We start from the raw sequence: 25,332 nt of genomic DNA on the forward strand, positions 1-25,332 counted from the left end.
TGATTTCATGCTAGAGATAATTTTCTCATCTTCAGAGACTGTATATTAACCATCTCAAAAGGGGAAAGAATGAAAGTGCAAAGGAAAAACTAACTTATGCAAGAAAGAATGATACAGTAAAGAGATACAGAAAGCAGGGTAAAGAAAGACTGCTAAACAATTGTTGCTGTTTAACCAAGGATAACTAAAATGGATCACTTTAATTATTAGATTGAAATTATGTTTTTAAATTATTTTATAGCCTTAATCATTTTAAGTTCATATGGGATTTTCAAGTAGTTTTAAACTAATTATTCAACAAAATTTTATATACTTAGAGAATGACTTATGTCCTTAAGTAGAAAATTCTGGAAAGAATTTAAATTCTTTGGGGGAAAAACAAAAACTAAGTATCAGAGTAAGTAATGTTGTGTTTCAGTAACAAAACCCAAAAATTTCAATGGTTTTTACAACAAAATTTTATTTCTTGCTTAGAAACCACGCCCAACAATGAAGATCTGCAGGGACCTCATTTTAACCAATTGGAGACTCAAAGTAGCAAAAACTCCATTTTGACCTGCCCTTCCAGTTATCACCACTTCAGGAGAAAGACACATGGTAAATCACTGGTGCTTAAAGCTTTCACCCAGAAGTGACATTGCTTGTTATGCTTATATTTTATTGGCTAAAGCAAATCACATGGCCAGGCCTAATTTCAAAGTGATACAAGGATATTCAATCCACTTATTGAGAAATCTTTATTTAAACTGATTCTTATCTTGATGAACGTGGCTTACAGAGAAAACAGTATAGCTTAATGGTTAAAACATGAGTTCTGAAGACAAATACTTGCATTTGTTACTGAGTTCCACTATGCAAGTTATGTGACCATTAGCAAGTAACTTAATCTCAGTGTCTCAATTTCTTATTAAAGAGCTACAAAGAAAACAGCCCCTATCCCACAAGGTTGTTGTAAATTTCAAAAAGAGAATGCATGTAAAGTCATTAGTATAGTTCCTGGCACATGGTCAGGGTTAAATGAATGCCAGATTCAATTATTTTGATCTGATGATGAGGATGAAGAGGAAGATGAGCAAGGAGAGTAAGAGTTGTAAAGTTGCCTGGAGGTCCTGGGCTGGCAACACCCTAGAATGAATTTCATTATCAGAGTTCCTTCATTCTTTCACTTAAATATTTTCCAAGCTCAATGCCAAGGGCTAAACATATAATAGTGAGCAAAAAAGGCACAGGGCCTGCCATTTTGGAGCATATAGTTTCAACAGGAAGCATATTGGATGACTGGCAGGACAAAAGCATCGCTATTTTTTCTTCATGATAAATATTTTTACTAGAGGGAAAGACTGCATATTTGAAAACACAATTGCATTTCTAAAAAAAGTAGTGATCTCAGGATGTAAACAGAGCTTTAGGCTGGAAGCATTTCAGAGGTTCTCAAGAATCTTCCTCCTCCTCCTCCTCTCTAATTTCAAAAATTCCCTCTCTAGACTTCGGGATTTCAGCAACAAGATTCAATGTTTCCACTCGGAAACCAGCTGTTTTATCTAAGCATGAGCGCTCTTCACCGCAGCCTGGAGGTGCTGCAAGGCCACATCTGTCTTCTGCTTCTCCACAGTCAGTCTGGCCGCTGTCCAGATGGCAGGGTCTCTTTTCTCTCGGGGATGTTATAGAGACCTGAGCCTGGAGTAAACTATTTTCCTGTTTCAGTTTCATGAGTGATTTTCTGCCTTTATGGTCCGACTGGTCATCCCCTTGATGCCCCGCTCCACCTGCTGGACCACCGACTCCAGGTCATGGTAGACGCTCTCCTCCTTCAGCATCTTTGCTTCTAGTTTCCGCTCACCACTTTTGAGTTTCAGAGAAGCTCTGAACCTCGTTCTACTTTCTTCTTAACTTAGAATAGTCATCTGTCAGTGCTTGGTAATTTACCTGCGGTGTCGGCAGGTGCCCATCTCCCACAGACTCTCCGTGGGCTGTGAACTCCGCGTTGGGGGTGCTGGCTGGGGACGCCGGAGGAGCTCGCCGTCAGTGTCCCTCAGAGTCCCTGTGGGGAGAGATGGGCCCTGCCAACTCCCACGGGTCGGCGAAAAGGGACACGACCCGCAGTGAGTGTGTCTGCTCCAAGGCCGAGGACAGGTAGGCGCCTTCCCCAGTCGTCCTCGTCCAGGAGGTCGGCAGCCCCCCCCCCCCCCCCCCCCCCCGGGTCTTCCAGAAACAGCTACTGGTACTCCAGACCGTACTCTGCGGTCTGGGTGGTTGGGGAGTCGTGTTGGAGCCCCAGTGCATGCCTTGTGGCCTCCTTAGACTAAATACTACTGTTGGTGTCCTCTTTTTGGCAGGCTGAGGTTCTTGCTGTTCAGAAACTAATAGAGAACGACTTTGCCCCTTCAAGGTTTTCAGGTTTATCCTCTCCAAAACGTGTCTCGTGGACTTCTGATGGACATTGCTTAGTACATTTCCCCTCTCCATAGCCAGAATCATCGGGAATGACGAGGCTCCGGGCTCCAGGGAGCCGGTGCCGCCTGGGAGGAGCGCAGAGCCCGACACAGGCTGTCGCCCCCCCAGTCCTGGCCGCTTGGCTGCTGCAGCTCCTCAGTGCCCCTGGCTGCTGCTTCCCTATCCCCATTCTTAAGACGATGTCACCAGTGCATCATGTCTACTGTTTTCATACTTAAATCACCTTGCTGTCCCTATGTCCGAGTCTCTGGCCCCTGATTCCTGCTACCTAATGCTTATCCTGACTTGCCAGCACCTTTACTGCCTATAACCTCTAACCAGCCTAGCAGGTTGTTTGCTAGCCTAGCTCTCCAGCAGTACCAGCTTCTTGGCTTTGCACTCTTATCCTAGCTCCTTGCCCTGTTCTGCTCTGACCCCTGAATCTCTGGTAACGCAAACCAAAGTGTTGAAACACTACTCTAGTACTTTTGGGCTTCTTCTGTCCTAAACTCCTATTCTCTTAGAGGGAAGGGGAAGAAAGAATAAAGGTAAAAGATGGTGAATGAAAGGAAAAAGTAGGAGGTAATTATTAGCAGACAGGCATGCTCAGAAATTAAGCAGAGAAATGTAAAAGCCCAAGGCAAATGTTCATGCCAAAGTCTAAAATAACCATTACCTGGAAATTATTAAATATATGAACTTTACCTCAACATGTTCATATTTGGAAAGTACACATACTTTTAAAAATCTTTCCCCTAATATATATACACACACACACACATATATAAATCTACATAATAAGCAAACATATCAGCCCACTTTCATTTTTAAAGTTTGTTCAGTGAGGTATAGATGCCTAGATAAGAGAGTCATATCATAAATATCCCAAATAATTAATTGATCTCATTTAATTGCATTTGAAACCAATACATTGTAATACCTTCTGTTACCCTAATTGCTTATGATGTTGTAAACGATCTCTAAATTCACTCCAACTTTAAAATGCAATTAAAATACAGCTTACAGGATTTAGAAAAAAGCAATTTCAAAAAACAGATTTCAGAAATCTGCAGGGGTATGGGTTATTAGCTTTAGGCACTCTGATTTCACCAGCTATGTATTTTTCCAGAGACCTCCCAGAGGTTGCCACAGAATTATTAATAAAATCCAGAGGCTGTGGAGCTTCCTAAATGCTTATGAATTGTTTAACTTAAAGGATTTTGCTGTTCTCATTTGCATTATAAAACTGACTTGAACTCTATGTTTAGGGAGAAGTTTTAGAAGCTCTGATGTAGCAAGTTGCCATGAGGGTATTTTCCCTGTGGGAAAATGAAACGCAAATGAGCTAATAAAGGTGCTTAATGTCCCTCAAAATTAGTTTTTTGTTACCTGCAGTGGATTAATTATTCCCTATGGAAAGCTCAAAATGCCCTGCATGAGTCAACAGCCATCCCACAGTTACAGGTATTTCTCCTACTCATTGACCTCCAGAGCAGTGACTAGAGAGAAAGCCTTCAGACGTCATAATAAAGCAGAAAGACACATTTTCCCTGGTGGTTTGTGAAATCAGTTTCAGTAATGTCATTATAACTCACATAAAATTTTCCTGAGTCTTACAGAAAATCTATCTCCATATCAATAAAAATGAAGGGAAGGAAAGGGTTATAATTAATATCAGACAGTGCTGACTAAGCTCCAACCACCAGAAACAGCCAGCCAGCCCTCTATCCCCACTTTCCCCACAAGCCAACAGCCTTCCCTTTCCAGAAAAGCACAAATCAAATGTCTTCAGAGGACATTGGTTGACCTGACAGATAACTAACCAAGTACAAGACTCTTTAAGTAATTCTTTTCTTTTAAGTAATTCTTTAAGGAATTCTTTTTTTTTTCCCCTTTCTTTCTCTTTATTATCATTTTTTTAATGTTACATTTAAACAATATACGAGGTCCCCATATACCCCTCACCCCCCTCACCCCACTCCTCCCACATCAACAACCTCTTTCATCATCGTGGAACGTTCATTGCATTTGGTGAATACATTTTTGAGCACTGCTGCATCACATGCATAATGGTTTACATTGTAGTTTACATTCTTCCCCTCTTCTGGAATTCTTGATGCAAGTAGTTCTGTATAGCTATGGGACACAATAAAAAGCTCTAAAAATTGGTACCTATCTGAGCTTGAATGAAGGCAACTCTGACCATACAATCTGAAGTTGCTACCCAATCACTTTGTTACACCACTCTATTTTATTGTTTTCACATCACTTGTGGGTTTTCTTATTTTATTTACTTGTTTGTTACTATCTTCCCACCTCCAGCAAGGAGGCTCCATCCTATGCCTAGAGCAGCACCTGGCACAAATCATTAAACAAGAGAATGAATCACAGAAATTTTTTTACATGTCAGACTTCTCTCTAACAATCAAAAAATGATTTCTTCTGGAACCTGCGCTAGGAAAGGAGCTGGATATCCTGTGTGGGCACTCCTGGCTCCAGTATTTAAAAAGAATAAATGTGTGTGGATCCACAGTCATGGGGCACAGATAGACCTTAGTGCTCAAACTGTCTCAGGGCAGTTTGACCAGTATCAAGCAAAGGTTAGTCCAAGCTGAGCATTTGGCAGCATTTGTGTGAGAGCACTCGCAGTACTACTCATTTTCCTGGCTATAAACGTTCACAACTCAGCCCTCCTGTGATCTGTCTCTATCACTTTTAGTTTCATCTATGAGAATCTTGAATGAAATTACTCTATCTTGAATGCTTTGGGAAAAAGAAAAATGCTATCCTGTGCTTCAGGGAAGATGGGCAACTCTCTGTTGAGAACAGAAACTAAAAGGGAACAAACTTAAATATTGATAAATAACTCATTCTAATTTATGCCAGTTTTCCATGCCTGGAAGTATTTTCTGCTATGGGTGGGACTAAGGAAAATTCCTTTGCGTCCCCATATCCAGGATTTCTCAGAAGTCACTTCAATTCATTGAGGCTCCCAGTACACTAAAATAATTAATAATAAAAAAAAATAATAAATAATAGAAATAAAATAAATAAAAAAAATTTTTAAAGCCCCTGCAGGATTACAAATTGGCATTTTCAAAAACTTAAAAAATTAACATTCACACACAGATACAGTAAGATAAACATACAGATACAAGGTAATTATAAAATCTGTTTTAAAAGACAAAACAAAATATAATTTCCCAGAGCAGCATGAGTGGTACAGGCTGATGCACACACTCAAAGCTGATGTATCTGTCTGTTTTTGTTGTGTCAGCAATCTGTGTGTGTGGTGCCACTCCTGGGCAGGCTGCACTTTTTTCGAGCCATGTCCACTCCCCTCAAGGCTGACATAGAATGTCTCCTCCCTATAGAACTATTGGTGAATCCCTGGAACTGTAATCTAACCCTTTTATGACCTACATTTGATAATGTTTACATTTGAGGCACTTCAGACACTTGGGAAGTCAAAGACAAATGCTGTGAACAGGCCCCTACTCCCCAGACCCTTAGGCTCACCAGTGTCCTAATGTATGGACCTGTTAAAGTAAAATCTCTCCCAACCCAGGAAATCTATCCACAAAGGTAGAAGAGAAAGAAAAACAATTTTATTATTAAGTAAGCATTAAACCAGAATGTGATGCATCATGGGCAACCCCCTAAAGAGATTGCATCACCCTTTAAAATAGCATAGCAGATGCAACCTACTTACATACGTGCTCTCGCAATAACCAGTCCTCAAGGAAAAGGACTTGATGGCACCATTTGTCACAGGTAGTTCATCCTAAATTCACCTGGTAATTGGGGTGGCCTTTGTGTTTTTTAACTGCCTCTATGGAAAGGAATGATAAAACTTCTCATAGCTGTGTGGCCTGTAGATGGTTACAATTTGGAGTCAGAGGCCTAAATTAAACTCTCATGTAAAGTTAGCACTTCATTGACATTTACATTTCAGAGAGATGTCTCCCAGGCCCTGAGAAAGACATCTCTGGGTTGTGAAACTGTCAAAAGACTTATTTGGCTTTTTCAGAAGGTTTACACACACCTCAAAGGGACAGAGAAAGGAATTACAATGAAATTTCCCTTTTTGCACCAGGAAGAATTTTTTTTTCAGGAGGTACTAGGGATTGAACTCAGGACCTTGTATGGGAAGCAGGTGCTCAACCACTGAGCTACATCCGCTCCCTGAGAAATTTTTTTTTTCTATTTACCCTTACATCCTTTAACTGCTTAGGCCCCAGAATAAAGGAGTTTTTCATTCTGGCTTCAGGACCAGTTTGGGTGTACATGTATGTCTTATCTCCTCAAACTTAATTTTCTTAAGCCAGGACTGTGGTTTTCTATGTTTTCTTAACTACCCTAATTCAGTGGCCAACCAATAACTGTTTGACTGAGGGACTACTTTCTAAGCTGACACCAGAGCTACTCAACTCCTCAGGGGAAACACGACAGCCCCTGTGGAATTAGAAAGTTTGTAAATAGGGAAGCGGACTTGGCCCAATGGATAGGGTGTCTGCCTACCACATGGGAGGTCCGCGGTTCAAACCCCGGGCCTCCTTGACCCGTGTGGAGCTGGCACATGCGCAGTGCTGATGCGTGCAAGGAGTGCCATGCCATGCAGGCGTGTCCCTGGCGTAGGGGAGCCCCACATAAGGAGAACTGCCCAGGGCGAAAGAAAGTGCAGCCTGCCCAGGAATGGCGCTGCACACACGGAAAGCTGACGCAACAAAAAGAAACACAGATTCCCGGTGTTGCTGATAAGGATAGAAGCAGTCACAGACGATCACACAGCAAATGGACACAGAGAGCAGACAACTGGGGGTAGGGGGAATAGGGAGAGAAATAAATAAAAAATAAATCTTTAAAAAAAAAAAAAAAGAAAAGTTGTAAATAGTAGTCAAATTGAAAAAACAAATTTTTGTGGAGGCCAATGGCCTGCCTGATCCTCTCCCAGGATCTGATTTCACCTTTTCTCACCCAGCAGAAAGCACAGTTAGAGTTATGACTCAGGCTTTCCAAGGCAAACCAAGGAAAGAGATGGCATGGTCATTGCCAGCGTTGCTTTCCTGGACCCCAGGTCCATTTCCTGCAAGGCTAATGAACTAGAGCTCAGCCTTCATAGATTTCAGTGGAGAAGACCTCTTTAACTCAGTAGTAAGAAGGAATAACAAATCACGTATGAAAAAGTCATTTTGTAGGCTTTGTATAATGGGAATTTGTTTCAATTCCTCAGGGCCAAGAATAAAAAGATGAACAAATGCGATTGAGAAGGCCTGGCAAAAGACGGTATCTGCGAAGTAATCCTCCCCACCATACCCCTTCTCCTACCTTTAGGCATGGAGTAGATTTGCCTCTCCCAGTCTTGCTCCTTGTGGACCTGTCTAGGAATTACTGCCAGCAGCCAATATTTGGCCTCTGGTTGAGAATTTAAGCCTTTCTTTTCCTGCACCATTGGAAAATATCAAAATAACATTATAACGACAAGGAAAAGAAAACAAAATAGAACCTTGGAGGTGCAAGGTGAGTTTCCCATGGATTTCTGCTCCAGGGTGCCTGGCCTTCCTTATGGGCTGCGCAGCCAGCACGGTAGCATGCAGATGGGTCCAGAGACCCGAACAGGAACTGCCTGGTGTCTGAAACACCTGCACCATTCTGCCACTCTCCCCACCCACACCATAAATCCAGATTCCTTAGCAGCAAGAAGGCCCATAACAATCGGCTCCCCAATACCCTTTCCTGATTCATTTTTTTACTTCCTTTCCCAAACTGCCTCACTTTCCGCTCATCACCTAACAACTCAACCTTCCTCTCCTTTCACCAAGTACTTTTACAGCCTTTCTTTTTTCTTTCCTTCCTCGTGCTATTTCCTCCTGTTTAGAATGCCTTTCGTTTTCTTACTTCTCTACTTATCAAAATTGTATGTGTAGGCTAACTCCTATCTCAAAAATCACCTTCTGGAAATTTTTCCTAGCTCCCCTCAGAGTTAGAATTAATCCCTCCCTACTTGGGTTTACTTTAGGACCTGAAGAACTCTCCCCACCAGGCCTGCTTTCTTCCTTATCAAATCACTGGTTCGCTTGGAGCAGGAACTGGGTCCTGTTTCATCTCTATTGCCCCTGGGCCTAGCTTGGATTTGTGCACATATGTGAAGATTTAATAAAGTTTGGTATAGTCTACAAGCAATATACATATATTGAAAATATAATTTTGGAAGAAATCTTGATATCTTCCAGAAATTATAATTATGTATGATTTGTAATTTTAACTCATTCAAATAAAGTTCTCTAAGAGTGAAAAAAAAAAAACAAGTTTGGTATAATTGGTTTTCTTAGGAAATAACAGCTAGCTACTTCTGTTCAAAAAGAGTCCTAAAAATGACCTTTCAAACCTTTAAAGAACTGAAAATATTTGATCAGTTAGCAAAGAATGCTGGAAGGCAGCCTTAAATGATTCTACCTAGATGCCGGGATGATCTAAGTGTGCAGCTGAATCCCTGAGCTGCTCTCTGCTGCCCACGTCCTCAGGCATCCACCACTCCTCATGGCTCCCTCAGTGCCACCTCCCTGCTGGTTTACAGCTCCCTGACCCTACGGCTAAGGTGAAAATCACAGCGCATCGAAGAGGAGGGCTACTAAGACAGTAGCATCACCTTACACACACACCCACATCTGAACTCTAGTCAAAATGTGCCCTGGTCAGATGGGTAATTTCTAGAGCACGAACTGGATTTTTCTCATCTTTGCACAGAGATAGGTGGGCAGATAAGACAGATGGCTTCATAACAGATAGTCATTTCTAGAGTATTGCCTTTGTTTTGCTTTATTTTGTCATAAGAATGCTTTGGTATATATCCTAGCTTGACCTCTTACTATGTGGCCTTGGACAATTTACCACATCTCTAAGCCTCAGATGAAGGATTATCTAGGAAAAAAGTGGAGAATGTTGGGAAATTAAATGAAAGCCCTTAGCATGGTGCCCAGGACTTAGTATATATTCAATACATGTTACTTCTTCTTTTCTTTCTTCTCCTCTTGTTCCTTCTCTCCTCTTTGTTTTTTTTTTTTTGTGTGTGTGTGTTTTTAAAGATTTGTTTTTATTTATTTAATTCCCCTCCCCTCCCCCAGTTGTCTGTTTTCTGTCTTTTTGCTGCGTCTTGTTTCTTTGTCTGCTTCTGTTGTCGTCAGCTGCACGAGAAGTGTGGACGGCGCCATTCCTGGGCAGGCTGCACTTTCCTTTGCGCTGGGCGGCTCTCCTTATGGGTGCACTCCTTGCACGTGGGGCTCCCCTAAGTGGGGGACACCCCCGTGTGGCAGGGCACTCCTTGCGCGCATCAGCACTACGCATGGGCCAGCTCCACACGGGTCATGGAGGCCCGGGGTTTGAACCGCGGACCTCCCATGTGGTAGACGGACGCCCTAACCACTGGGCCAAAGTCCGTTTCCCCTTCTCTCCTCTTTGTAATCATCATCATCGTCATCATCATCATCATCTTCTTCATCACTAATTCCAAAATGGAAAGGCCAGCTGTGGAATGCAAAGCCTTCTTCCCCTTCTTTCACAGCAGGACTCCCATCTCTAGGCTATGTTTTGGAAGAATTTTCTATCTTGTAAAGAGTACAGAAACTCTGACCAAAATTGGTCTTGATTTCTTCACGGAGTAGAGAGAAGCCTGGGTAACTTTTTTCATAACTTTGAGCAGTGTACAAAAGACAATTTGTCAGACAACCTGCAAGATGGCAGAAGAGTAAAGAGCTCCCAGAGTCAGCTCGTGCTACAGGGCAGTTAATAATCACTGACAGCCACCTAAAGCACCTGTTTTGGAGCTCCAGGAGACCAGAAGAGCATCCTGCAACATCCTTGAAAGAATGGAAAGAAGAGACTGTGCATCTGCAGAGAAGATTCATAAGTAGAGCGCGCCACACCATGGAGGCCATTGCCCATCCTATACTGGAGGCATAGTCCACCTCAGGAACTATTCCATGGCTGGAATTGGAAGCTCCACTTCCCAAAAATGGGGGAGGAAGAGACAATTGGGCACCAACTTCTTCAGCTACTGATTAGTACTTTCAACGGGTTACAGTATAATCCTAAGAACAGCTAAAGTTTGAACATGTCCAAGTCAGAAAGAAGCCAGTAGCTGCCATTTTAACTCTGCCCTAGGCACAAAAGCAAGCAGGCTGACTGAAAATCACAGTGCTGGTAGGGACTGGCTTTTTTCTATCTAGATCAAATTGCAGCTCTGGCATAATCTCTAGCTCCACCTCTAGCAGGGAGGAAGCTGGCAGGCCCTATATCAGCCTTACAGGTAACTGCAGGCACTCTTGGCAGGCAGACTGAGTAGTGAGAAGTCTACCAGGCCAACTGCAGTCATTTTGGACCCACACAGCATAGATTGCTGCCCGCACCAATACCTCTATCCCCACCCTAGGCAGAGATAAAAGGGGTTTGAAGCTTCATCAGTCTCCTGCAGCAACTACAGTCTAGGCCGGTGTGACTTGGGTTATTCCATACAGCTGTGGCTCTGTCCCTACCCCTGGCAAAAAAGAAAGTTGGGAAAAGCTTCATTGGTTCCTAGGGCATGAGGGCAGCTTGAGCCTCCACAGCTTATAGCACCAACTACATCCTTGGCTCCTACTACACAACCAGCTAGGGAGAAAGGGCAGGAAGCCCTAAACTAAAGAGAAAAACTACACCCAGAATAAATACTCTAGTGAACCAGATGTCAAGATGCCAACAAAAATTAACAATCTACACCAAGAAACAGGAAGATATGGCCCAGATAAAGGAACAAGATAAGCCTCCAGATGTCATAAAGGAGTTGAGACAACTAATCATAGATGCTCAAACAAATCTCCTTAACTAATCCAATGAGATGGCTAAAGAGATTAAGGATATTAATAAGACATTGGATGAGCACAAAGAAGAATTTGAAAGCATATACAGAAAAATAGCAGATCATGTGGGAATGAAAGGCCCAATAAATGAAATAAAAAATACATTGGAATCATGTAATAGCACATTTGAAGAGGCCGAAGAAGGAATTGGAACATAGAAAAGAACAGAAAATGAACATAAAGAAAGAACAGATGGAAAAAATTGAACAAGGTCTTAGGGAACTAAATGACAGCAAGAGACATGCAAACATACACGTTCTGGGTGTCCCAGAAGGAGAAGAGAAGGGAAAGGGGCAGAAGGAATATTTGAAGAAATAATGGTAGAAAATTCCCAACCCTATTGAAGGACATGGATCCATGTCCAAGAAGCATGTAACCCCACCCAAAAAAATCTGAATAGACCAATTCTGAGACATACTAATCAGAATGTCAAATGCCAAAGACAAAGAGAAAATTCTGAGAGCAGCAAGAGAAAAGCAATGCATAACATGTAAGGGATACCCAGTAAGATTAAGTACAAATTTCTCATCAGAAACCATGGAGGCAAGAAGACAGTGATATGATATATTTACAATACTGCAAGAGAAAAACTTCCAGTCAAGAATCTTATATCTGGCAAGATTGTCTTTCAAAAATTAGGATGGGTTTAGAATATTCACAGATAAACAGAAACCGAGAAGGTTTATTACCCAGAGAACTGCTTTGCAGGACATACTAAAGGGTATACTACAGACTAACAAGAAAAAACAGGAGAGAGAGATTTGGAAGATAATTTAGAAATGAAGATTATATCAGTAAAAGTAACTAAAAGTCTCAGAAGAGTGGTGAAAATAAAATACAACAGATAAAATCCAAATACTTAGGAATAGACTTGGCCAAAATGTAGAGCTCTTGTATTCAGAAAGCTATAACTCATTGTTAGAGGAAATTCAAAAAGACCTCAATGGTTGGAGGAAGATTCTGTGCTCATGGATTGGAAGACTGGATATCTTTGAGGTGTCAGTTCTACTCAAGTTGATATGTACATTTGGTGCAGTCCTAATAAAAATTCCGCCAGCATTTTAAAAATAAATGGAAAGATATGGGAGGACCTGGGTTCAATCCCTGGGGGCCTGCTGTTGAGAAAGTAGAGAAAATGTGCCTGTGCAGTAAGCCAGTGCCCATGCTAGTGAGTCATGCAGCAAGATGGTGATGCATCAAATGAGAGACAAGGGTAGAGTCAAGGTGAAGCACAGCAGAGACCAGGAGCTGAGGTGGTGCAATTGACAGGGAACCTTTCTCCACATCAGAAGTCTTTAGAATCAAATCTCAGTGAATCCTAGAGGAGAGAAAATGAGAAGAGAAGACAAAACAGACAGCAAAAACTGCAGGGTAGGAGGAGGGAAGGGGGGAAAATAAATAAATAAATCTTTTGGAAAAATAATAAATCAAAAGTATGGTGGTCAAATTTGTTCAGAAGGGCAGGAGGTCCTGATAGCCAGAATCATCATAAAAAGGAAAAGGGAAGTTGGAGGACTCTCACTTCCAGACTTTAAATCATATTACCTGGCTGCCGTGGTAGAGACAACATGGTGCTGGCATGAAGACAGATATGTAGAACAATGGAAGCAGACTGATAGTTTGGAAACAGGGTCTAGACATCTAGGGTCAAGACATTTTTCACAAGCCTGTCAAACTCAATCAGCTCAGGCAGAATAGTACTGGGAGAACTGGGTATCCATGGTCAGAGAAGGGAAAGAGGACCCCTGTCTCACATCTTATACAAAGATTGGCACAGGGTGGAGCAAAAACCTAAATATAAAAGCAAGAACCATGGGGCTTCTAGAAGAAAATGTAGGAAAATATCTTTAAGACCTGGTGGTAGGTGGTAAATTCTTAAAGGAAATAAGAGGAGGACTGAGATGGACTACTGATGTTTACTATATGTAGAAGTTTTAATTAACTTTATTGTAAAAGTGTGTAAATCTATAGAGTTGATGGTAACACTTTATAGTGAGTAACAGCTTGTTTATAAATGTGGCTGAAAATGGTAGTCTAGGGATGTAAATGCCAATTGGCAGAAAGCTAGATAATAATCTAGGGACTGAATTGCCCAGTAAACCCAGAGGTGGATGAGAATCGTGGTGATTGTATAGATGCAAAAGTGTCTTATTGCAGGGTGGTGGGAATGTGAGAAACATGAGGAAAATACAACTGGAATGACCTATGGACTGTAGTTAACAGTAATAATGTAATATTCATGCATCTATGCCAAAGATGTACTGTGTTGGTAATGCAGGAGTATGGAAAAAGTGTGCCAAATATACGCTTGGGACCTGGTAATAATCCGATAATATTATCTCATAATCTGTAACACATGTTCTACCATGGAGTGGTGTGATGATAAGGGGTATTGTATGGGAATTCTGCACATGTGCATGATCGTTATGTAAGTTTACAACTTTTGTTATAAAAATATAATTTAAAAATAAATAATAGGGTAGGTTGGGGGGAAAATACACCAAATGTAAGATAAGAACTATAGTTAGTAGTAAGATTTGGATGATATTCTTTCATAATTTGTAACAAATTAATAATGCAAGGTGGTGGTGGGTTGATGCATGGGACCACTGTGTGATGTGATCCATGTTTGCTTTGTAAGTTCACAACTTTTACAATACACTTATTGTTAATGTATGTTCATGTATAAATGATATAATAATAATAATAATAGGGAGAGTGGGGAAAAATGCACCAAATGTAAGATACTTCCATTAGTAGTAATATTTTAAGGATGCTCTTGAATCATTATTTAAAAATATTTCACAACAATACAATGTATTGGTGGTCGGGTGAGGTATGAGAGCTCTGTAAGATGTTATGTATGTTTGTTTTGTAAGTTCACAACAATTACTATACACGTATTGTTTATGTATGAACTTATTGTTCTTTCAATAAATGAAAAAAATGACGGAAAAAAAAGAAAGAGAATTTATCTTTGGGTTATCCCTTCTTCTGGATTGGGAAAACTATCTCACTAGTTCTTTAAGTCATACATATGAAAACTAAATGTCCATCCATTGTTTTTGGCAGAAACATCTGAAAACCTATGGTTACCCTAAAAGTCATTTCTGGGAAAAAAGTGATTATTGGAGGTTTGAGCCCTTGCCATTTGGACATTAAAATGATTGTAACTTCATATTGCATCACTTCCCCATCCCATCCCCAGGAAATCTCTGGCACAATTTTCGGTATTGATTATTTAATGCTGAAAAGAATTTAGGCTGGGCCTGTGGCATAGTGATTATGTAAGAGAATGGATTCTGGAAACAAGCAGATTTCTATCTTGGCTCCTCCATTTATAACTTGTATGATTTCCAGCAAGTTATTCATCTTCTTTAAGCATTTTAATTATCATCAATAGAATAGAGGGTGTGGCATAAAGTATTTTCCAGTCAAATGCACCAATATATATTCCATCACACATGATGATCTCATTAAAGTTGAAACTGACACTCCTTCATCAAGAAATGAAGTCTATAATCCCTTCCCATGAATCCGAGCTGACCTTGGAAACTGCCTCAACCGAAACACTGGGGCAAAGTGGATGACTTCCAAGGCAGTATGCTTCTCTCTGGCTTTCTCTCTGAGCCATTTGCCCCTGGAGCCAGTTACCATGCTGCAAGGAAGCTCATACCACATGGAGAGGCCACATGTAGGTATTCCAGTTGAAAACCCCACTAGACCTTCAGCTGACAGCCAGAACCAACCACCAGACATGTACATGAATGAACCTTCAGATGATTCCAGGCCCCAGTCTTCAAGTCTCCCAGCTAAGACCCCAGAAATCATAACAGAGAGATAAGCCATCTTCTCTGTGCTCTGTCATGGTGTTGTTATGAGGATTAAAAGAAGTAGTGCAATGTTTAACACAGTAGTAAGTGCTCAATACGGTTATTTTTTATTACAACAAAGGCAATTGCTGAACAGGACTGTGAGGTGAATAAGGACTTTCAATAGACAACCTTTCAGGTTCTCTTAAAAGATGGATAACCAGGAGAAAGAGAAGTTGAAAAATATGAGGAACCAAGATAGAAGCCAGAGGTTTGTGGTGTTAGCACTTGAATCAACAGTCATGTTTAGACTCTGTTTCTACCCCTATGTTTAAAAATAGGTCTTCTTAAACCTCCTAGAGCTAGACTCTCAGACTTAAAGAAAGAAAATACTTGGGGTGGGGGACATGCACTGCCATACGTAGAGCTCTCACAATTGTTAGCCCCCCATAATGTGGCAAGAGCCAGCTTTTAAAAGAAGCTAACTTCTGTGTGTAATTACAGTTACCTCTCCGAGTACTCTGTCATGTGCTGATCTAATATCAGTTTCCTGGAAGATTAGGCCATCATAAAGTCCTTCAGTGAGGGCTGCCTTAAAAGGAACTTGGGGCTGTATCAAACTTGTCTGCATTAAGGTAACTGCAACCCCATCATACTCAGAATTTACTCTGGTTTCAAGAGCCATCCAAAATTTTAATGAAGATTGATGGAGGCCATTGAATATTTTCTTGGAGTTTCTAATGATTTTGACAGGAAGAGGAAATACCACAGCCCATTTATACTTCTTTGTTCTCCAAGCAAACAAAGTGTTATAAATTTGTAAAGTATTATAAAGTCAGTAATAGAAGAAGGACTGCGAAAATCAACCTGGAGATGTATCCTTTTAAAAACATCTGTTCTGATCTGTGATGTGCAGATTTTGGGATTGGCTCAGATTATAAGCAATGATTTGAAAAGAGAGGCAACACTTTAATGGTGATGGTTCTGGTACAGTAACTGAGAAACTGATTTAAAGGTTAGGTGTCATTTTAGCATCCTTTAAATCAGTTTTTAAACCTGCTGTGGGTGTTCCATACTGTAACTATCATTTGTGAACAACAGTGTGATGTAATGAAACTGATGTTTGACAGAGATTTTGCATATCTTTTGTATTTACTTTCATTGCCTTTTCAAAAAATGATATCCTTGGCTATTTGAATTTCATTTTTAGTCTTTAGGAGAACAGACCCTTTTTTTTGTTTCTTTGTTTATTGTTTTGCTGTTTGTATTGTTGCTGGTGATTTTTCTTCTGGTAAAAGCCCTGACACTGTTACTCAGTTTGCTATTACATTGTATCCACAGAGGAACTTCACAGGTGTGTTTTCCATGATTCTAAGAGTGACCCCATCTGAAACTTTTCATCAAACCTGGCACTATGATGCGTATTTTCCAACACTCATTGTCCACCTAACATGTTACAGCCTCTCTATGGCTTTCACCCCCATATTTAATTTAATCTTCAAATTGTTCTCTTTTATTATGAGGAATTAGGATCTGAGAGAAGACATACTTTATACAATGACATGCAGGAAGTGGTGGGCAAAGAGTTCAAACTCAGGTCTGTCTAACCTAATTCCTACATCATTGCATTGCTTCCCCCAGGGTTTTTCTTTTTTATGACTTGGCTATTTAGAAAGTCTGGTGATATTTGGATTCAAGCTATTCTGAAGTTAAGAGTGGAGACTCAGCTTTAAAGGATTGCAGAGGGGGGCAGACCTTGTTTGACATCTCACCTGGGGTCACCTGGACTTAAATCTGGAGATCTGTTCACTTGCCATGGATGCTTTTGACAGGTATAGAAGATAAGTCTGTTTTTTTATGCCATTCTTCTGTGACTGCATGGCAACCCTGCTTGATGTGATGTAAACTATCTTCTTTTATGCTTCTTTGGGAGTGCCACAAACTTAAGTATTGTCAACCTTATATGATAAACTAACACCTAAGGGAATTTGCCACATTCTTGCCTCAAACTCTGGACCAGTGCCTCCAAGTCTTAGATTGGCAAGATAAGCCAACATCAATGGACCAGGGATTATGGTGGATGACAGAAGTTGAGTGATAATCTAACAGCACGTATTTGTCCACTATTCCCACCTTCTACCTCCATGAAAACTTGAGCAGAAATTCTGAGTTGTAGCCTTTCAGTCTGACCTGTGGCATTTGTTTTTCCCTTTTTCTTGCCTTGTTCACCCTTTGGGAGAGAGACCACCAATTAAAGCCACTGAAGTCATTTTCCTAACACAGGGATGTGATTACTTCCATCTCCTGCCCCAAATCTGGCAGTGGCTCTACGAAGCCTGCTGGATCAGTCTAAACTCCCTAACATGAGAAGAAGGGCCTTCCCAACATGGGCCAAACTTCCCTTTTAAATCCTACATCCTCAGCTTTGTGTCCTAATACACCCCCCAGCACAGACGTTAGCACCAATCACATTAACCACTGAGCATTTCCTACTACGCTACTCTGTACCAATGTGTCACAGTTCATAACTTCCCTTTCCCTGGAATGCCATTTCTACATGGGTTGGAATGACCAGGCCTCTAAGTTTCATGTCAGCAAAAAGGTTATGTGAAGTGGGCAGATCGCAGGTGAGAGCAGGTCCTGCATCGAGGGACAATGTCAATGAGAAGAAAGTCATACCATAAAGTTTGAGGCCATGTATCTGAAAACTGAATTCCAGAGGAGTAAGAGAACCAATCAATTGCTGAGCAGCTTGGGGGTAAGCAGGATGGAGGTTGCAGAGAATGACACAGGGGTTGAGGTGGGTGTAGCCGATGGGTCAGCTGTAACTAACCTAGAGAGCTTAGCCCTGGCAGCACCAAGACCGTAAACAGACAGGCCTGCATTCAAACAGAGAACTCCTTCCTTTTTCAGGTCCTTAACCAACTATCATCCCCTCTCTATAGCATTCCCTGAAGCTTAAATATATTTCTAACCTAGCACCAAATAAATTTTATTTTAATTTTTGTATCTTCATCCTCTTCCCTCCAATCTGGGAGCTTTTTAAAATTAGGAAATAAATCCTATTCATCTTTGTATCCTTACCAACAAGTACAATAACCAATCCCTAAATAAATGTCCAATAAATTTATGTGGAATGAATGTTTCCTATGCCATTTCCTGTATCATTTATTCCCAGAATGAATGGTGCTGGTTTGAAACAGGCACTCAGTGAATAAATGATAGTACTTACATAATGGAGGCAGCTAAAATATTAACACTAACATTTTATCTCTAGTACACACCTTCAAAGACTTTCAAGGTCCTCTTTTTCTGAGGACATCTTTCTTCACCAGATCCTAACATTATGGGAATACAGAGGATAAATTACTGACATCATAACTCCCTAAAAACTCTATCCAATATTATAGAGCATGTATAAGCATGAATCCATTAAAACCTACTTTCTCTGAGTCTCTCTGAACAGACTTCCCCAGCTGTCAAAGGTAGAGTGGTGATGGTTGAAAAGCTTACAAAATTGAAAATCAAAAAAAAAGGAGAGTGATAGGGGTGCTAATTATTTAGTTAAAAAAAAAAATCAGGTTGGTTTATCCTCAGAGCTAAGATGCTTGAGAATGAGCAGACACGTACAACCAAGTAGACCTAGATCTGAGTCTTGCTGAACCAGGTTTAAATCCAGCCCCATCACTCACTCCGGGTTTGGGTTCATGAACCTCTCTAAGCCTCAATTTCTTTACCTGGAAAATGGGGATAATAATGGTATCTACTGTGTAATGTTCTTGTGAAGATTAAATGAACTGTAAGAAATGTAAAATGGTTAGCAGTGTCTGTTATCCAATGAGCAATCCATAAACATTAATTGCTATATGACTACTATTTTTTTTAATACACTTATAATCTTACTGGCTTGCCATGATTTATTTCAGTGAATTGCTATGAGGAATCACATTTAAGCTGAGTTTTAAAAAATTATTATTAAAGCATCATTAAATTATGATAGGGAAAATTTTTTGGATCCTTTAAGAAGACTAAGACAGATTTGAACACTCAGTGACAATAACTGAGCTTCTTAAAAGGATGTAGCAAATTGGTTATCAGTTATTTTTCTTTACTGAGGAAGAAGCAATCATGTGTTAACATATTTTAGATATGTGTTGTGTTTAGGGGTCCTTATTGTTCAAGGAAAACATAGTAAGGGGGCAGTCTCTCATTGTACAAAATAAGACCAAAGAAAGAGTGTTGAACTCAGAGAGAAACTGAAGTTTACAATGGCAATTAACACATCATCTAAAACTGCAAAATAGATAAGTAAATGCCTTGTGGGTTTCAGCCATTCAATACATGGAAAATGTGGATGTCACACCCAGAACATAATTCAAGGGGTTCCTAAAGTAATGAGGTTTATAATTGAGTAGAGATTGGTATATTGGGGGGTTAGAGGAATTGTACCTGAATGCTTCTCCATTTATGTTTTACAGAACAGTGTTAAACAAGTTGCATGGATATAAAACCAGAGGACCAGGCCTTACATCCCTCTTCTGCCACTTAATACCTGTGTGTCCTTTCTGTACCTACCCTCTCTGGCATCTGTAAACTGTTCCAAATGAACACTTACCATTCTGACCTCAACAAACTGTTGGAAACATTAAAAAAAAAAAAAAAAGGAAAACACACTATACAAATATTGGTTGCGATTATTCAAAATGTAGTTGCTAGTGAGTGGTTAAAACACTTATATTTTTAAAGGTATATTTTTATAGAGAAAGCAAAATTGACTTCATCATAAATTTTTTATATACATGCTTATAAATATCCCTAGCATATGTATTCCTAGCAATAAATATGCATACATACATATATAAAGTTGTAGCAGTTTGATATGGTTATGAGTTCCAAAAATAGATACTGGATTATGTTTGTAATCTGGTCTGTACCTGGGCATGATTAAGTTATGATTAGGGCTTTGATTGGGCCATATCATTAGGGTGTTGATAAAAGGCATGGCAAAAGAAAGAGTTGAGGGTTTTTGATGTTGGGGTTTTGATATTGGAGTTTGATGCTGAAGCCTTAAACTAGAGCCCTGGGAAGTAAGCTCACAAAAGAAATAGAAGCAAGTCCCAGGAAGAGAGGAACCCTGAGCCCAGGAAGAAGCAAGCCCTGGGAAGAAAGGAACCTTGAATCCAGAGAGAAGCAAGACCCTGGAAGGGAGGAACAAAGGAAGCCTGAACCCTTGCAGACATCAGCAGCCATCTTGCTCCAACACTTGGCAAGAGACTTTGGTGATGAAGTAACTTATGCTTTATGGCCTGGTATCTGTAAGCTCTTACCCCAAATAAATACCCTTTATAAAAACCAACCAATTTCTTGTATTTTGCATCAGCACCCCTTTGGCTGACTAATGCAAAAGTATACACATATACATAGATATATTTAAACATATACACACATACATAAACATACACGTGTATAAAACAACCATAGGTTCCAGAAATAAATACCACCTGGTGATAACACAAGTAAATTACTGAGTTACTACACAAATAACACAGAGAAAAGTATGAGGTAGAATGGATCCTGAGATCCTTGAAGGGGAGCTTAGACTAAATGATCTGAAATGAAATTTGGCATATCCAGGATTGAATCTAGAAAATGGTCCTAGAGTTTGATGTCCCATAAACCACAGCAGCTAGCCACTGCTTGGCTGAATTTTAGCTAAATTGGGGCATGAAAGCCATACCTCCTATTTATCCTTGCCTCAGTTTTCCTGAGCTGCTATGATAAATACTACAAACTGGTTTTGGCATAACAACAGGAATTTATTGGCTCTTGGTTTCAGTAGCATCCTGACTGGCTGGAAATCCTTGGGTGTCTTGGCTTTTCCATCATCTGGTAATGTTCTCTCCTTCCTCTTCCAAGGGCCACTGACTTCCAGCTTCTGGCCCTTCTCGGCTGCTTTTCCTCTATCCAGCTTCCAGGTTCTTCTCTTTATAAGGTCTTCAGTCATGAGATTAAGACCCATGCTGATTCAGTCGGACATACCTTAACTAAATATAACATCTTCAAAAGGTTCTGTTTATAATGGGTTTTCTCCCACAAGAATAGATTAAGATTAAGAACATGCTTTTCCAGATATAACACTCAAACTACCACAATCCTTGACTCCCAAGCAACCAGCCCAGTACCCAACAAAATTTTATTAAGTGAAAACAAAAAATAATTTAAAAAATAAAGGGAGGAAAAGAGGAAGGGAGGGAGACAGGGAGGAAGAAAGACTAAGAGAATCGTAAAAGAAACTTAAACCAGCTCATTCGCATGTTTTTCTTTTCATTTCATTCTCTGTAGTTGCCAGTTCAAGTTTCTTTTGAAAAATTCCCAATCGTATGTCAATGAACTAAGTGGGAATGAGCTAGGCTGAGATAGATGAGGAAAACAATATAACCCTGTAGGCGCCTTGTAAGGGGACAAATCTACCCCAATCCAGAATGCTGGGAAGAGCACACGGAATAGGACAAACGGGGCCTAAAAATTGAGACAGGGTGCCTGAAGACAGATAAATTCAGAGTTCACTAATCCATTCCTGCTCTGGATTATCCTCAAAACAACAGTCCCCAAAGAGAAGGGTAATTCCTCCAGACTCACTTGGTTTCCGGCTGCCTTTGTTTGTTTCTTTGTTTGGTTTCTTTTGTTTTGATTTTCTTTATTAGAGAAGTTGTGATTTATAGAACAATTGCGCATAAAATACAGTATTCCCATACACCCCCATCAACAACTTGCATTGGTGTGGAACATTTATTACAACTGATGATAGCACATTTTTATAATTATACTGTTAAAGTCCATGGTATAATTTAAAGCTCACTGTTTTTTAGTGTAGTTCCATGGATTTTTAAAAAAATTCTTATTCTGTTACAAGATATATACAATCTACCATTTCCCCTTTTAATCATATTCGTATATATATATATTTCAGTGCTATTAATTGCTTTCACAAGTTGTGCTCCCATCACCAGAAACCATTGCCAAAACATTTCCATCGCTCCGAACATGAGCCCTGTCATTTTAAGCCTTAACTTCCCATTCCCTATCTCCACTCCATCTCCTGGTAACCTATATTTTAGATTCTGAAAGTATGAGTTTGGTTATGCTAATGGTTTCAAATCAGGAAGAGCATAAACTATTTGCCCTTTTGTATTGGGAAATTTCACTTAACACGATGTCTTTAAGACGCATCCATATTGGCACAGGTGTCAGGACTTCACTCATTTTTACGACTCATTAATATTCCATCATATGAATATACCACATTTTATTTATCTGTTCATCAGTTGATGGGCACCTGGATTACTTCCATTTTTTGGCAATGGTGAATATTGTGGTTATGAACATCAATGTGCAAATACCTGTTCGAGTCCCTGCTTTCAATTCTTTGGGGAATATACCTAGTAGTGGGATTGCTGGGTCATGTGGTAGTTCTATCCTTAACTCTCTGAGGAACTGCCAAACAGTCTTCCACAGTGCCCGTATCATTTCACATTGCCACAGCAATGAATACGTGTATCTATTTCTTTGCATCCTCTCCAATATGTATTTTCCATTTTTTAATAACCATTCTAATGAATGTGAAATGATATCTCATTGTGATTTTGATTTGCATGTCCCTGATGGCTAATAATATTGAGTCTCTTTATGTACTTTCTGGTCATTTGTATATCTTCTTTGGAGATATGTCTGTTCAAGTTTTTGTGCATTTTTGCATTGGATTGTTTGTCTTTTTGTTGTTAGGTTGAAGGGTTTCTTTATATATACTAGATTTTAATCTTTTATCAAATATGTGGTTTCCCTCATATTTTCTCCCGTTATATAGGTTTTCTTTTTACTTTCATGATAAAGTCCTTAGACTTGCCTTCTCAACGTCTGTCATACCCATATAGTAGCTCTGCTGGTTACAAACACTATGATGTGCTTTCACCATTTCTGAATGAATATTTCCAAATATTTACAAATGACCTTTTTTTAACCAATTCTGCATAGATTAACTCTCAGCTTTCCATTCTCTATCCTCATTCTATTTTCTAGTGACCTATTTTCTAATTATTAGCTCCATGAGTTTACATAATACATTTAGTTCATAATAGCACAATCATAGTATTTGTCCTCTTGTGTATGGTTTGCTTCACTCATCATAATGTCCTCCAGGCTTGTCCATGTTGTCAAATGCTTCACAACTTCATATCTTCTTACCACTGCATAATATTCCATCGTTTGCATACACCACAATTTTTTTTAATCCTCTCATTAATTGTTGGACAGCTGAGTTGTTTCTATCTTTTGACAGTCATGCATAATGCTGCTATGACACTGGTGTGCAGGTGTCTGTTTATGTTTCTGCTCTCAGTTCTTCTGGGCAGATACCTAGTAATGGTATTGCCTAGTTTTGTGACAAGTCTATATTCAACTTCCTTAGGAATTGCCCAACAGTCCTCCACAGTAACTGTACCATTCTACATTCCCATCAACAGTGAATAAGCATTCCTATCTCTCTACATCCTCCCAACATTTACAGCTTTCCAATTGTTTAATAACAGTCAAGTCTAATAGGTATGAAATGATGACTCATTGCAGTTTTGATTTGCAGTTCCCTAATCATTGGTGATGTTAAACTTTTTTCATGGGTTTCTTTGCCATTTGTATTTCTGCTTTGGACAACTGTCTTTTCAAGTCTTTTGCCCATTTTTTAATCAGATAATTTGTCTTTTTATTGTTGAGTTGTATGGTTTCTTTATATTATAGATATTAAACCCTTATTGGATACGTGATTGCCAAATATTTTCTCTCATTTAGCTGGCTGCCTTTTCACCCTTTAGACAAAGTCTTTTGAGGTACAAAAGTGTTTAATTTTGAGGGGGTCCCATTTATCTATTTTCTCTTTTGTTGCTTAAGCTTCGGGTAAAGGTTTTTAGAAACTACTGTTTACCACAAGATCTCGAAGATGTTTTCCTACATTTTCTTCTAGGAATTTTGTGGTTATCACTTTTCTATTTAGGTCCTTGATCCATTTTGAGTTAATTTTTTATAAGTTGTGAGATAGGGGTCCTCTATCTTTCCTCTGGATATGGATATTCAATTCTCCCAGCACCTTTTGTTGAACAGAGAGTTCTGGCCCAGCTGGGTGGCCTTGATGGCCTTGTCAAAAATCACTTGACTGTAGATGTGAGGATCTATTTCTGAGTTCTCAGTTCAGTTCCATTGGTCAATCTGTCTGTCCTTATACCAATATCGTGCTGTTTCTAACACTGTAACTAAGTATTGTAATTTAAAGTTCAGAAGTGAAAGTCTTCCAGCTCTCTTCTTTTTAAAGACATTTTTAGCTATTCAGGGCCCCTTACCCTTCCAAATAAATTTGATAATTGATTTTACCATTTCTGCAAAAAAGGCTTTTGGGATTTTTATTGGAAATATGTTGAATCTGTAAATCAGTTTTGGGTTCTTTGTCTTTCTATCTCTAACACTTCTGAGAGTTGTGTAGCACTCTCCTGGTCTGCTGAGCCCCAAAGCAGATCCTTTGTACAGCTTTTGGCTCTTTCTCAATTTTTTCCTTTGTGGGTGTGTGTGTGTGAGAGAGAGAGAGAGTTGAGCCCTGCCTGCCTAGTCCAACATTATCTTCCCCAAAACACTACTGATTTCAGGGTGTTGTTCTTGTTCCTTGCCACATTGCAGAATTGATTTATTAGTTCTAGGAGCTTTGTTGTAGATTTTTCAGAATGTTCTGTATATAAGATCATATCATCTGCAAATAGGGAATATTCTACTTCTTCCTTTCTAATTTGGATGACTTTTAAATTTGTTTTTTTATCAATGTTACAAGTTACTCAGTTAACAAATATAATAACTACAGTAACAACAAATCTGCTTTAGTCAGCAGTTACACTCCCCTGCTTTTTAAAAAAAATTTATTTCTCCCTGCTATTTGCACTTGCTGTGTGTGTTTGTCTTCCTTGTTTTTTAGGAGGAATTGGGAACCGAACCCAGGACCTCCAATGTAGAAGGAAGGTGCCTACTTGCTTGAGCCACCTCCACTCACTGCTTTGCTGTGTCACTCATGCTTTTCTTCTTGTGTCTCTTGTTGCATCATCTTTTTGAATCAGCTTACCATGCCTGCCTGTCATGCCAGCTCACTGTCTTCTTTAGGAGAC

General features: G+C 39.8%; 1 pseudogene; it reads right to left on the reverse strand.

The window, feature by feature from the left end:
* Positions 1 to 1,431: 1,431 nt before the first annotated feature.
* Positions 1,432 to 21,158, reverse strand: LOC101434236 (endosome-associated-trafficking regulator 1 pseudogene; annotated as a pseudogene).
* Between the last annotated feature and the right edge of the window lie 4,174 nt (positions 21,159 to 25,332).

The sequence above is a fragment of the Dasypus novemcinctus genome, chromosome 7, assembly GCF_030445035.2.
Source record: "Dasypus novemcinctus isolate mDasNov1 chromosome 7, mDasNov1.1.hap2, whole genome shotgun sequence".
Classification (NCBI taxonomy): Eukaryota; Metazoa; Chordata; class Mammalia; order Cingulata; family Dasypodidae; genus Dasypus; species Dasypus novemcinctus.